At 45.8% G+C, this 14,623-nt stretch overlaps 1 protein-coding gene across 7 annotated transcripts in view; it reads right to left on the reverse strand.

Moving 5' to 3' along the window:
• The window catches only part of LOC127566442 (uncharacterized), a 190,012-nt gene that overhangs the window by 66,150 nt on the left and 109,239 nt on the right, over positions 1–14,623 (reverse strand). The window lies entirely within an intron of this gene.

Raw genomic sequence — 14,623 nt, forward strand, 5'->3', positions numbered from 1 at the left:
AATAACGGGGCACTGGTAAGCCATTCGGCTCTTCTAGCACTTGAGAAGCATAGAGTCATAGAGGCATACAGCAAGGAAACAGGACCTTCGGTTTAGCTGCTCCATTCCGACCCAGATTCCCATCTAAGTCAGCCGCATTTGCCCCGCGTTTGGGCCATATCCCTCCAGACCTTTCCTATCCGTGTACCTGTCTAAGTACCGTTTGAATGTTGGTAATGTACCTGCTTCAACCACTTCCTCTGGCAGCTCTTTCCACGTGTCGACCACACTCTGGGTGAAAAAGTTGCCTCTCAGGTTCCTATTAAGTCTCTCAGTCTCACCTTAAACCTGTGCCCTCTAGTTCTTGACTCCTCCACCCTTAGAAAGAGACTGTGCGCACTCACCCTATCTATGCCCCTCATAATTTTACACCCCTCATTTTATATCACCCTTCATTTTGTATCATGCCTCATTTACCTAAGCTCCAATAAAATAAGTTCCAATTAACCCAACCTTTCCCCGTAGCTCAGTCTCTCGAGTCCCTCCAACATCCTCCCAAATCTCCTCCGCACTCTTTCCAGCTTAATGGCATCCTTCCATGTCGTTAGCATTGCTGGTAATCTGCCTCTGCATCTGATCCACGATGTCTGCAAATAACCCTTCAGCCCTTTCGAAATCCATGGTGACTTTCTTCATTAGATTAAGGAACTCAGCCTCTACAGGCCTCTGTGGTGAATTCCGTGGACTTTTCTTTCTTATTTTCAATCTTTCACCATTTTCTCCACATTTTATATTACATGTGACCTCTTCACTATCCTGGTTCGAGTGAATGATTACCGACAAGCGATCTTGTCCACAGACGATGGGCGTCATTTGTTCAATTTTCGTGTCAGAGAACCATACAGCATGAGAACAGGCCCCTCTGCCCAATTCGGCCATGCCGGCCGTGTTGCCCAGCGAGCTAGATTCATCTTGCCACGTTCTGCCCACAGCCCTCTAAACACTTCTCATCCACAGCAAGCTAGCCGCATGTTTTGCCCACAGACCTCTTAAATCTCTCCCACCCATGTGCTTATCGAGATGGCTTTTAAACGTTGCGAATGTGGCTGCCTCAACCACTGTTTCTGGCAACTCAGTCCAAATACGCACCACCCTTTCGTAAAGAATCTGCCCCTGATGAACCTTTTAAATCTCTGGCCTCTCAGCTTCAACTTATGCCCTCTTGTTTTTGGCACCCACTCCCTGGGTAAGGATTATGGGCTTTCACCATGTCTTTTCCCCTCATAATCTTACATAGCTCTGTCAGGACTCTCCTCAATCTCCAACATTCCAGGCAATAGAATCACAGTCTACGCAAGCTATTTTTGTAACTCAGGTCCCTATAGTTCCGGGCAATATCCTGGTAAATATTTTTCTGCACTCCTTCTAGCTTAATAATATATTTTCCCATAAAATGGTGACCAAAACGGTACACAATACTCCAAGTACGGCCTCACCCACGTCTTACATAACTGCAACATAACTACCCAATTCCTGTACTCAATGCCCGAACCGAAGGCCAGCGTGCTTCACCAGCCTTCTTCACCACCCTATCTACCCGTAACGACGCTTTCCGCGACCTCTGCACTTGCATTCCTAGATCCCACTGTTCCAAAACACTCCATAGGACCCTACCATATACCGTGCGTTTTGCTGGCGATTTTATTATAGATTCCCTCTTATCGTAACGACCATAGGAGTTGAGGCAGGTACAGGAGCCTGAAGACCCACACTCAACGATTCAGAAACAGCTTCTTCTCCTCTACCATCAGATTTCTCAACGGACCGTGAACCCGTGAACACGACCTGGTTATTCCTCTTTTGCACTATTTATTTATTTTTGTAATTTCTAGTGATTTTTATGTCTGGCACTGTACTGCTGCCGCGAAACAACACATTTCACATCATCTAAATCAGTGATAATAAACCTGATTCTGGTCCTGAATCTGAGACTTCACAGTGGGGTAGGAAAAGGCCAGTCGCTGTCATAAGATTATTGAACGGTTCCCCGGTGCAATAAGATGGACTCTTGACCTCACAATCGACTTAGTTACGACTTTGCACCTTCTTCTCTGCCTGCACTGCACTTTCTCTGTAACTGCAACACTTTATTCTGTATTCTGTTATTGCATTTCCCTTGTACTACCTCATTGCACTGTTGTTATGAAACGGATGGCACGCAAAACAACGTCTTTCACCGAACTTCGGTACATGTAACAACGATAGACCAATTTACCAACTTAAATTTGTGTCGATGGGAAAGAGGGGTGAGGTACGTGCTTTCAAAAGCCTGAAAGAAGCTGTCCTTGACCCTGGTGGTACGTGCTTTCAAAAGCCTGAAAGCACGTACCACCAGGCTCAAGGACAGCTTCTTCCCGCTGTAATAAAGCAAATGAACCGTCCCCTCACACGATAAGATGAAGTATTAACCTAACAATCTACCTCGTTTTTGAACATGCACCTTATTGTCTACTTGTACTGCACTTTCTATGTAGCTGCAACACTTTACTCTGCATTATGTTACAGTTCTACCCTGTATTACCTTAATGCACTGTGTCATGAATTGATCTGTATGTACGGTATGAAAGACAGGTTTTTCACCGGACCTCTGTACAAGTGACAATAATAAACCAATTCCAAATTCAATTCCAAATGCAATATTATCCTATTTGATCGCAGCACGCACTACTAATGGCATTCCGTTTCTCTAATCCTCCCGCCATCTTCTCGGGAGGATAGATAGATAGATGGAGAGATAGATAGATAGATAGATAGATAGATAGATAGATAGATAGATAGATAGATAGATAGATAGATAGATAGATAGATAGATAGATAGATAGATAGATAGATAGATAGATAGATAGATAGATAGATAGATAGATAGATAGATAGATAGATAGATAGATAGATAGATAGATAGATAGATAGATAGATAGATAGATAGATAGATAGATAGGTAGGTAGGTAGGTAGGTAGATAGGTAGGTAGGTAGATAGGTAGATAGGTAGATAGATAGATAGGTAGATAGATAGATAGATAGATAGATAGATAGATAGATAGATAGATAGATAGATAGATAGATAGATAGATAGATAGATAGATAGATAGATAGATAGATAGATAGATAGATAGATAGATAGATAGATAGATAGATAGATAGATAGATAGATAGATAGATAGATAGATAGATAGATAGATAGATAGATAGATAGATAGATAGATAGATAGATAGATAGATAGATAGATAGATAGATAGAGAAAGAAAGGGAGAGAGAGAGAGATTGGCAGGAAGATAGGTATTGGATCTGTATTCTTCGGAGCTGAGAAGCACGGGTATTGATTCTTTTGAAACAGGTGGGATTCTGACTGGCATGGCAGAGGAGCTATTTAAATGTTTCCGTTCGCAGGAGTCTCGAATAAGGAGCCAAGGTTACAAGATGAACTACTGCTATCTAAAAGAGATGCTTCGAAATTTCTTCTCCCAACTTGCTGTTAATTTTATTTCTCTTTCCCAGTTCTGACTTTGCTACTGTCTCCAAAAGTGCCGCCTGGCTGACTGAGTGCTTGCAGTATTTTCTGATCTTGCCTCAGATCTCCAGCATCTGAAGGGTTTTGCTCTCATTTTCATCTCGCGCCTTTTGCACGTGCCTCTGACTCGGTGCCAAACCCAATAACAACAAATTTCACTTTACAATAAAATATCTGGTTCTGACTAAGCAAGATGACTTTGCCCACTTTGTTCCTACTTCTCGTACAGTTGCCGGGAGTCGAAGATGATTTGCTTCAACTCCAATTCCAAGGTACGAAGGAACACACCAGAACACAGGAGCAGGAGAACGATCCTTGGGCCTCAGACCTGCCACGCCATTTCATATGATCATGACTGACCTGCCCCATGCCTTAGTTGCTCCTCTGTGCCAGTTCCAAGTAGCATTTACCCCCCTTTCTTTCAGCTAATCACGCACCTCTTCTTTAAATGGCTCCAGTAATCTCATTTCCTCCTCAATCCGGGGCAGACAAGTCCAGATAGCCACGCCACACTGGGAGAAGAAATTTCGAGTCATCTCTTTTAGATAGCAGGATTTCACCTTGTAACTATGTCCCCTTATTCGAGATTCCCGCGAACGGAAACATTTAAACATCTCCTCTGTCATGCCAGTTAGAATCCCACGTGTTTCAAAAGGATCAATACTCGTGCTTCTCAGCTCCGAATAATACAGACCCAATATATATATATCTGGCTATCTTTCTGCCAATCTATCTATCTATCTATCTATCTATCTATCTATCTATCTATCTATCTATCTATCTATCTATCTATCTATCTATCTATCTATCTATCTATCTATCTATCTATCTATCTATCTGTCTGTCTGTCTGTCTGTCTGTCTGTCTGTCTGTCTGTCTGTCTATCTATCTATCTATCTATCTATCTATCTATCTATCTATCTATCTATCTGTCTGTCTGTCTGTCTGTCTGTCTGTCTGTCTGTCTGTCTGTCTGTCTGTCTGTCTGTCTATCTATCTACATATCTACCTGTCTATCTATCTATCTGTCTGTCCGTCTGTCTATCTATCTATATATCTACCCACTTACCTATCTATCTATCTACCTATCTGTCTGTCTATCTATATAACTATCTCTCTCAGTTCAAACACTGGGAAACGAGTGCTCACATTCACTCCGACTTCCTCCGACCGGTCGCTTGCTCAGACCAGCTTCCTCCCTCGCCGGTCTGTCGGTAGGTGGCGGCCGTCAAGCTCTCTCTGGCTGATCTGCTGTCTCCAGCAGCCCGATATGCGTGTCGATGGAAGTGAATTCAACCTGCGAGGGCTCCGGTGCAGCGCGTTATCTCAGAGGGATGGATCTGCTGCTCCGCGCTCCCACCGGCGCAATGTGAATGAATCAGCGGAGAGTCCATGTTTTCTTCCGCGCCTGACCTAACATCTATCCATTATGCAGCGGATATGCAGTCACCCTGAATAGGAACGGTAGAGCCACTCTGCCGATCGGCACAGCTAAACCAGTCAATTTTAACATCAACAACCGTAAAAATTCCACCCACATGCATACGAACATAAATCTGCCTTTTAAAAAATATTGGTGACTCTGCTTCCACCGTCCTTTCGGGGAAAGAGTTCTAGAGACCCACGAAAACATCGCCTTATCTCTTTTGTTTAAATGGCAGGCCCTTATTGAAAAATAGAGCCCAATTTCTTGCTGTGGAATAATCCGTTGAGATCGAGCTGTGTGGGATGAAAATATCCAACAAAAGGGAACACGTTGGATGGCACAGTAACACACTTGACGGAGCTCTTGCGCCACAGGTTAAGTCACCCGGGTGCGTTCCTGACCTCCGTTGTTGTCTGCTTGTGGAATTCATGCGTTCTCCCTGTGGGCTCTTGGGCCCCGTCCACGTGCGTGTTCCAGTTTCCTCCCACGTCCCAAAGGCGTATTTGTTGCTGGATTAACAAGCCGCTGCAAATTGTTCTTCTTGTAGGTGACAGGTCAAATCGGGACAGAGTTGATTGGATTGGGGAGGGGGGTTTGCGGGGGGAGATCATAGTGAACATTAATGAGTAGTTGGTTTCCTTTGTGGCCGGCATCAGTCGATGGGTCGAATGACTCATTTTCATCGCATCGACATATAGCAGCTGGCAAAACATTATTCCAGCGCCAGAGACGCGGGTTCAATTCCAGCCACTGTCTCTGAGGAGTATGTACGTTCTCCCCGTGTGTCTGCTTGGGTTTCCTCCAGGTGCTCCGGTTTCCACCCACATTCCAAAGACGCACGGGGTTAGGAAGTTGTGGGCATGTTATGTTGGCGACGCAAGCGTGGCTACACGCGGGCTGCCCCACCCTGCCCCCCGAACACTATGCGGAAAGGATGCATTTCACTGTGTGTTTCGATTTACATGTGACACAAAAAGAAATCCTATCTTGTCTTATTTTATCTAAATGCTTGTTGTTCCATAATTAATGGCTGGCAATCCCATTAATGCATTTCCTAAATGCATTATTTGCTTCAAGATGTTTTGGCTGGTCTGAGTTTGCAATGGAGCCTAATAAAATGTTAGCACATATGTTCTCTTTTAAGAAGGAGTGAGAATTTAGCGAGCTGGCTCATCTCCAACATTTTTGTGCTGGGTTGGTGCAATCGGGAAACCACGTCAGCCACCAGATATCGTCAGAGAAAGGCAGGGGGAAGCAAGGGCGAGAAGGTGTCGGAGGAGGGGTGGAGGGTTTAGAAGGGAAGGGAGGTTGTGAAGGCAAAGGGGAGAGGGGTAATAATGGAGAGGGGGAGAGAAGAGAGGTCAGAGAAAGGGGGAGAAAGCGGAGATGGAGATGAGGGGAAGAGACGAGAGGATGTTGGGGAAGGAATGGGGAGAGAGATACAGAAAGGAGACAAAGTGAGGAGAGAGGGGGTAGAGGTAGAATGGGGGCGAGGGAAGAGGTAGAATGAGAGAGAGGCGGAGGTGACGATGGGGGGATGTTGGCAGTTCAAGTTCCAGTAGTACATCGAGGAGATTTAACACTTGCACATGTACACACATTCATTCTCTCCCTCTCTCTCTCTCTCTCTCTCCTTCTGTCTCTCCCTCCCTCCCTCTCCAGCGTTTGAGAAGCCAATCTATTATTCAAACCGCTCAGCCTCCTTCGCTCCAGGAAATAACCTCTCAGCTTATCCAGTCTCTCCTCATTAGTCAAGCTTTCCTGTCCCGGCAACGTCCGTGTGATTTTTCCCTGCACCCTCCGCAGCTCAATGACATCCTCCCTGTAGTTTGACGATCAGAAATGCACTCAGCATTCCGGTTCCGTTCTAGCTGACGCTGTACACAGCTGGAATATGACTTCATACATCTGGTACTCAATGTTTGGTCCGATAAGGGCAAGCGTGCTAAACGTCCTTTTCGCCACTTTGCCTACCTATGTTCACATTTTTTGGGAACTCTGTATTCCCCACAGACAGTACCGGGGGTCGGTATCGAAAGCGCAGTCGCTGGAGCTATCAGGCAGCAGATCTGCGCGCTGCGCCACTATGGAACCCCGAGTGGGGCAATTTAGTTTGAAACGTTGTCTCAGAATCCGCCAGCCAATTCATTTCAAAGAGACTGGAACTGCTATGAGAACGACAGGTCAGGCTAAGAACATTTAATTCAAATATTTCTGATTTTTATTACAGTTTTAATTACTTTGAAGTGCAATATGTGCTTAGATATATTTTCAGATCTTTTTTTCTTCGATTTATGGTCATCAGACGCATTGCGGGCCCTTCGCAGTCTTGACAGCTGGCAAAGCTGGGTGATCAGCTCTACGTCAGCGATTTCGTGGGTGGGGCTTGTTCTGGCACGAGCTAATGGCGTCACGCAAGTTCCAGGAAGGAGGCTCAACGACCTGGTCCAAGACTCCTTGCATCACCGCTACCTTCTAAAAGGAATTGCATGTTATTGGAACATTGGTGAGTGAACTTGTGGCACAAATCAGTACGAAGGGGTATGAATTAGTGGCCAGTACAGAATCCTGGTTGGAGATAAGTAGGAATTCAATATCTAAGGTTATCGGGTAAAATGGAAGGATAGGCAGGAAAGTCAGGGAGGTGGGGTAACGATCTTACGTAAGAATGAGATCAGGGCGATAGTGAGAGATGATATAAAGTCGAAGGAGCGGAATGTCGAGTCCAGCAGGGTTGAGATTAGGAATAGCATAGTGAAAAGAAGTACTGGTGGGAGTTGTCTGTATTCCACCGAATAATCTCATTACAGTGGCACAGGCAATAACCAAGAAATATTCAATGCATGCAAGAATGGAACGATAGTTGTCATGGTGGGCTCATAGATTGGGCGAATCAATTTGCTCGAGGATGTCACAGAATACATCCGTGATAGCTTTCTGGAACAGCATGCAAGTGAACGTACAAGGGAAAATGTTATATCAGATCTTGTCCCGGGCAATGAGACAGGTAAGATTAACGATTGTGCAGTTGGGGCTCCTGTTGCAAAGAGTTATTGAATTTCTCATACAAATAGAGGGTGCACTAGTTCGACCTCAAACCAGTGTATTATGCCGAAACAAGGCGGACCATAATATGATGAGGGAGTAGTTGCCCAGCATAGACTGGGAACACAGGCCATATGGTAGGACAGTAGAGGAACAGTGAAAGACTTCCAAAGAGATTTTTCGCGGTGCTCAACAGAAGTATATTCCAGTTAAACGGAAGGGCAGTAGGGGTGGGGAGAGCCAGTCTTGGCTAATCAAGGAAATCAAAGAAGGCATCAAACTAAGAGCTCATGCAGACAACGTCGCCAAGGGTAGTGAGAAATTGGAAAATTGGGAAAACTTGAAAAGCAAAAAGAACCACTAAGCAAGCAATAAGGAAAGGGAAGATAGATGATGAATGTAAGTTAGAACAATACATAAGAGCAGATAGCAAAAGGTTTAATAATTATATAAAGCGGAAAGGATGGCTAAAGTTCATGTAGGTGCCTTGGAAGATGAGAAGTGGGAATTAATATTGGATAATGTGAAATTGGCCGGATCCTTGAACGCCTATTTTGTGTCTGTTTTCACGGTGGAGGACATGTCTAACATGCCAAAGAGAGATGTTCTGGATGCGACAGAAGGTGAGGAGCTCGATACAATCGCTGTCACTAAAGAGGTAGTGATGAGCAAACTAGTGGGCCTAAAGCTTGACCAGTCTCCTGGTTCTGACGGGAGCATCCCAGGACACTGAATAAAAAGGAGGAAGTTATAATAGATGCGTTTGTGATAATTTGTCAAGATTTTCTGGACTCTGGGCAGGTTGAGGCGGTTGGAGGACAGCGAATGTAATGCCACTGTTCAAAAAAGGATGCAGACAAAAGGCAGGTAACTCTTGGTCAGTTATATTAACGTCTGTCTTCGGCAGACGTTTGAAGCTATCATTAAGGATGAAATAGCGAGACATATAGATAGAAATTGTTCCATCAGGCAGACGCAACATGGATTCAAGAAGGGCAGGTCCTGTTTGACAAACTGACTGGAGTTACTTGAGGATATAATGAGTGAACTGGATGGAGGGGAACAGGAGATGTTGTATGTATGGATTTCTAGAAGGCGTTCGATAAGGTGCCGCATTAAAGTTTTATCCATAGGATAAGAATGCATGGTGTTGGGGGTAATGTATTAGCATGGATGGAGGATTGGTTAACCAAAAGAAGGCAGGGAGTTGGGAGAAATGGGTGTTTCTCTGGTTGGCAATCAGTCGTGAACGGGGTGCCGCAAGGGTCGGTGCTGGGCCCACAACTGTTCACGATATATATTAACGACATGGAAGAGGGGACCGAGTGCAGAGTATCTAAGATTGCTGATGACACCAACTGGAGTAGAAAAGCAAATTGTGCAGAGGATGCGAAGAGCCTGCAGAGAAATATAGCTAGGTTAAGTGAGTGGGCAAGGGTCTGGCAGATGGAGTACAATGTTGGTGAATGCGAGGTCTTCCACGTTGGAAGGAAAAGTAGAAGATAAGATTATTATTTAAATGGTGAAAGATTGCAACTAACTGTTATGCAGAGGGATTTGAGAGTGTTGGTGCATGAATCGCAAAAGGTTGGTTTGCAGGTGCAACAGGTTATCAACAAGGCAAATGGAATTCTGGCCTACATTGCCAGAGGGATTGAATTTAACAGCAGGGAAGTTATGCTGCCACTGTACAGGGTACTGGCGATGCCGCACCAGGAGGACTGCGTTCAGTTCTGTTCTCCTTACTTAGGAAAAGATTTATTGGCTTTGTAGGCAGTGCAGAGGAGGTTCCTCAGTTTGATTGCGGAGATGAGAGAGTTTGCCTATGAGAAGAGATTGAGTCGTCTGGGACGATACTTGCTGAAATTCAGAAGGATGAGTGGGGATCTTTTAGAAACATATGAAAGAGATATACAATATAGAGGCAGGAAGTTTGTATCCACTGGTAGTTGAGACTAGAACTGGGGTACATAGCCTCAAGATTCAGGGGAATAGATTTTGGACACTGAGTTTCTCTTTTGTGTCTTTATGTCTGTTTGTCGTTGTGTGTGTGTGTGTGTGTGTGTGTGTGTGTGTGTGTGTGTGTGTGTGTCTGGATATCTTTGTGTGATTTCAGTGAGGCGTTTGGCAAGTTTCACCATGGTTGGCCCATTCAGAAAGTTGTGAAGCATGGGATCATAGAAACCTGGCTGTGTGGATTCCGAATTGGTCTGGCCACACAAAAAAAAAACAGAGGGTCGTAGTAGACAGAGAGCATTCTTCGTGTAGGTCGGTGACTAGTGGTAGTCCGCGGGGATCTGCTCTGAGACCCCATCTCTTTTTGATGAACACTTGGAGGAGGAATTAGAGAAATGGATCAGTAAGTTCGAAGGTGGCATGAAGGCTGGAGGGGTTGTGGATAGCGTAGATGGTTATAGAAGGTTGCAATGGGATATTGACAGGATGCAGAGTTGGGCGGAGAAGCGGCAGATACGGTGAAGTGATACACTTTGGAAAATCGAACTTGAAGTCGGAATACAAGATTCATGGCAGGATTCTTCACAGTGTGGAGGAACAAAGATACCATGGGCTCCAAGTCCATAGACCCCTTAAAGTTGCCGCGCAAGTTGATAGGGTGGTTAAGAAGGCGTACTGTGCGTTGGTCTTCATTAGCCGAGGGATTGATTTCAAGAGCCGCGAGGTAGTGTGGTTGTGCAAAAACTCTGGTTATACCACACGAGGAGTATTGTGTTCACATCTGGTCGCCTCATTATAAGAAGGCTGTGGACGTTTTAGATAGGGTGCAGAGGTGATTTTTCCAGGATTCTGCCTAGATTGGAGAACTTGACTTTTATGGAAAGGTCAATCGAGCTGGGACTTTTCTCTTTACAGGGAAGGAGAATGACAGGTGACTTGATAGAGGTGTATAAAATTAGGAAGGGCATAGATAACGTGGACAGCCAGCACCTTTTCCCCAGGGCAGCAATAGCCAATACGAGAGGTCAGAGGAGGAATGTTTGAAGATGCCAGAGGGAGGGTTTTCACACAAAAATTTGTGGGTGCCTGGAACGCACTGCCGGGGGTGGTGGTAGAGGCTGATGCTATAGGGGTATTTAAAAGACTCTTAGATAGGCGCATGGATGCAAGAAAAACGGAGAGTTACTGGCTGTGTCGGAGGGAAGGATTCGATTCGTAATGGAATAGGTGTATATAAGTCGGAACAACATCGTGCGCCGAAGGGCCCGACCGTGCTGTACTTTTCTGTGTGTGTGTGTGTGTATGTGTGTGTGTGTGTGTGTCTGTGTGTGTGTGTCTGTGTGTGTGTATGTGTGTGTTTATGTCTGTGTGTCTGTGCGTCAGTGTATCTGTGTGTATATCGTTGTGTGAGTTTGTCTTTGTGTCTCTTTGTGTCTGTTTTTGTGAAAATGATTTGTCTGTGTGTGTGGGTCTGCGTGTATGACTTTATGGTTGTGTGTGTGTGTGTGTGTGTGTGTGTGTGTGTGTGTGTGTGTGTGTGTGTGTGTGTGTGTGTGTGTGCCCGTGTTTCTATGTATGTGCGCGTTGGAGTACCTGATGTAATTCCCTGGCATAAGAACTTTCAATAATGATGGCAGCTTTCGGGTTTAAACCTAAAAGAAATACAACAAAGAATGCCTTAAAACCTCAGCAAGCCAGACTGTGTCTGTGGAAAAAGAAAAAAAGACAACATTTCAGGTTGGAAATGCGTTCCGTTGATCACAGAGAAAGAAACCGACCAGGTTTCTCTCTCCGCAGTCGCTACCTGACCTGTTGAATATTCCCAGCATTCCTTCTTTTTATATTAAACCAAAAATTTTGATTGTGTTTCTCTCTCCACAGTCACTGCCTGACCTGCTGATTGGAAAACTCGGGGACTTCTTTTTTTGCTTTCAGTAATACGTTTAAAATATTTTAAACTGAAGTTCTGTTCATTGTATTTCAAGCACTGTCTTACTGAAGGTGAAGTCGCTGGGGTCACCTTGTTTGCGCTGTGAACGTTGTTGAACCAAAGGGGGGAGGGTAATTAATCGAAGAGCTACGGGGAGAACGTGCATATACTACACAGGCAGCACCGGAGGCCAGTACTAAACCCGGGTCTCCGGTGCTCTACTCGCTGCACCTGACTACCCAGTACCAGCATCCCGGACTCATTCTGCAACACGTTTGGTCTGTTTTGGTTTTTGGCTGAACCCCAAACCTAACACTGATGCACAAAGCGTTTCAGCAGCGGTCTCAACAGGGTCCCCGATGTTTGCAATAAGTAACCTTTACTGCTGTACCTTCTCCAAAATCAACAGCAAGGTAGATGCTATATCTTCGTAGAACATAGAACGGTACAGCACAGGAACAGGCCCACGATGTTGTGCCGAACTAATTCCGCTCAAGATGCCTAATTACACTAATTCCGTCGGTCAGCACATGGTCTATGCCCTTCCATTCTCTGCATATTCATGTGCCTTTTTGAGACCCTCTTAAACGTCATTTTTATTTGTATTAGTCACATGTACATCGAAACACACAGTGAAATGCAACTTTTGCGCGGAATTCTCTGTGGGCTGCACTCAATTGTCGCCGCGCTCACGGCGCCAACATAACATGCCCACAACTTCCTAACCCGTACGTCTTTTGGAATGTGGGAGGAAACCAGAGCACCCGGAGGAAACAGACGCAGATACACGGGGAGAACGTACAATCTCCTCACAGACAGCGGCCGGAATTCAACCCGGGTCGCTGGCGCAGTCAGAGTGTTCGTCTAACTGCTCCGCTCCCGTGCCTGTGCCACCCCGACATCCAGCTTCAGGCACCGTAAGAATAATTCCCTGCACAACACTTCAAACTTTCTCCCCTCTCACACTCTGAGAAAAAAATATACATGTGTCTTTTTGTATTTGACATTTCCACTCTGGGGGAAAGGATTCTAACTCTCGACCTGAGCCTCTCATAATTTTATAAACTTCTGTCAGGTCGCTTCTCAGCCTCCGCCGCTCCCGAGAAAACAACCCAAGTTTGTCCAGCCTCTCCTTCTCGCTCCTGCCCTCTGATCCAGGTAGCGTCCTTGTAAACCTCTTCTACGCCTGGTTTTCCTGCCCAAGAACGAGTATACTGGCGATAAATAAACTACGGCAATTGATGCACCCATGGGCGGTTTCGCCTGTGAGGCTTTTTTGGACAGATTCTCTAGCGTATGGACGAACGAGAGGTGATCGCACTGAAACACACAAAATTATTCTCTGGACAAAGACCTCCGACCACATGGAAGAAGCTCCAGAACAAAGCAATCCACTTGATTAGCACCATATCCACTACCTTCTCTCCACGCACCGTAGCTGCAGGTGAGACCATGTGTAAACCGTCCCGTCGCCACACGTATCCAACAGTTCCAAACGCGTGTCCTCTACCATCAGAAAAGAATAGAGAGGAAGGCGCATGGGAACTGCGCAGCCTGCAGTCTCCTCTTCAAGGCACATCTCAGAAATGTCACACCATGTTTATTCGTGATCTTTTTTCTGGACTCCCAACTCAAAGAACTTTCAGATATTCACCGGAAGAACTGTGACAGTTCGAGAGAGCCAATTGTAAAGGGCGTCTTATGCCGACGTTATCAGCAATGCTCCTGTCTCTTGAATATATGGCATAATCATTTAACTCATCCCACGCTGGCGGAATGGCCTTCGTCACGGCGCCTTCTCTTATTCACCACCGCTCATTTAATAACTGCCGCAAACGCCGGGTGGTCGAGACAGCGCAGCACTGGGGGAACGTTAATGCAAATAGCCGGTTGGGTCGGTTCCCGCCGCCTTCAACCACGGCAGTTCCGGATCTCCGCACTTCCGATCTTCCAAGGTCTGTCCTCCCGAGCTCCAACAGCCAAATCTCGGTCCTCCAAAGCTCAAACTTCAAGGACCGGATTCACACACCTTCGACCGTTCCAAGGAACCCGTCATCCGTTATATCTCGGGCCCTCTAATCTTGCAAGGACTTAACGTCCTCTTCTCCTCGCGGGACAGCCACATTCCGAGGTCTAGTCAACGCTACCCCCTCCGACCATCCAAACCTCCGAGACCCGCTCATCATAAACCAGTCCCATCTCTCCAGTCCTCCGAGTATTGGTCGTCCCTGGCCTTCGAAATCTCCAACTTTTGGTCAACCCTACCTCCTTAAAGCCCTGAGGATCTTGGTATCGCTCCCAACTCGAGCCCACCAGTCAACCGTTTATATGACGACCCTTCTCCATGCAACCCTGCCAAACCTTAACGTCTCCTCACCCCAAGACAATTCACTTCATTCGCCGTCAAACAGGTGGTCAGCCCCAGACTGCCCAATCCGTAGGTTTTTTTCACCCGTACCCGTTTCCGTCTTCCAAACTTCAACATTTCCATTATCCGGTCAGCCCTACACTTCCAGATCACGCCTTCCTTCTTCAGCCTTGCAATCAAATCCGGTTCAACCCGCCGACCCAACGGTACCCATTCTTGCTCTCTAGCCGTCGAAGACCACCAATCTATAATCATCCATCTATTCTTACTCAGTCCCCCTACCCTCGTTCAACTTGCATTGGTTTACCGATGGATAATCAATGGTGGTCAAACCATGAACCTAACGAAT

This window comes from Pristis pectinata, chromosome 41, assembly GCF_009764475.1.
Source record: "Pristis pectinata isolate sPriPec2 chromosome 41, sPriPec2.1.pri, whole genome shotgun sequence".
NCBI lineage: Eukaryota > Metazoa > Chordata > Chondrichthyes > Rhinopristiformes > Pristidae > Pristis > Pristis pectinata.